Source organism: Octopus bimaculoides, chromosome 15, assembly GCF_001194135.2.
Source record: "Octopus bimaculoides isolate UCB-OBI-ISO-001 chromosome 15, ASM119413v2, whole genome shotgun sequence".
In the NCBI taxonomy this organism is placed as follows: domain Eukaryota; kingdom Metazoa; phylum Mollusca; class Cephalopoda; order Octopoda; family Octopodidae; genus Octopus; species Octopus bimaculoides.
Window position 1 is genome coordinate 9,350,882 of NC_068995.1, and position 1,084 is coordinate 9,351,965.

The 1,084-nt window shown below is 33.7% G+C and overlaps 1 protein-coding gene across 1 annotated transcript in view; it reads left to right on the forward strand.

Annotated features, from left to right (window-relative positions):
• Positions 1-1,084, forward strand: part of LOC106872279 (keratin, type II cytoskeletal 2 epidermal) — a 165,306-nt gene that overhangs the window by 131,747 nt on the left and 32,475 nt on the right. The gene's annotated exons all lie outside the window — the stretch shown is intronic.

Consider the following 1,084-nt stretch of genomic DNA (forward strand, 5'->3'; position numbering starts at 1 on the left):
TATATATGTATGTATATATGTATATATATATACATATATATATATACATACACACACACACACACACACACACACACGCACACATATATATTTATATGATTGAAGAAATGGCAGTCAAGAAGAAGGAGTATGGTTGGACGTTTGTTTATTATTCGGTAGAATTGTTTCGAGGCAACGTATTTCTCCAAGAATACAGGTATTTCATTATGCAACTGTTTGTTTGCATAATGAGATATAGTTGTGTTTCCTCAGGCGATATACGAGTGTTATCTCCGTTAATTTTAAATCAACGACTTCAAGGCCATCTTCTCTGTTCATCGTGGTTGAATTTAATAGTGGCTGATAGACCCATGGTGTTTACCGCGAGAGCACGTTTGTAGGACGGGTATAATAATACTACCGACAGTACTGGAAAATTCTGAAGGTGGACGAGCTTTATACTGTACTCTACCATGTTTCTAACGGAATATAACATAACTACATATAGATAGATAGATACGTTCAACAAAAATTTAGATTCAGATGAATATCGTACTTAAGTTGAGGCACCAGAATTTAGTATGGTATTGTCCATACAATTTTAAAATAAGGTTATTAAAATCAAAATAAGCCAGAAGGATATCCAGAGGTAATGTAGTGCGATCGTTTCATGCAACTCCATTTAATTGAACAATGCAATTATTACATCAATTTAAAATGCAGAGCAATCCTCAGCAGCACAAAGGCATAGAATTTAATTAAATTAGAACAGATGGACACATTAGTAGAATTATACCTAAAATTTCCAAGAAGGTGAGGAGTTGACCTTGCATTTCATCCCTCGAAAGGATTATCGTTAGTATTAAGGCGGCAAACTGGCAAAAGTCGTTAGTTAGCGGAGTTGACAAATGGAGAAGACAATATTAAATACCAGTCACATGCGGAGGAGAAGTAATCGATGGATTCTATTCCCTTACGATTTATGGCCTTCTGTCCAAATCGGATGAAGTTATTATACCCATATTAGTATCAGACAACAATAATATATATATATACATACATACATACATACATACATACATACATGTATATATATATATATATA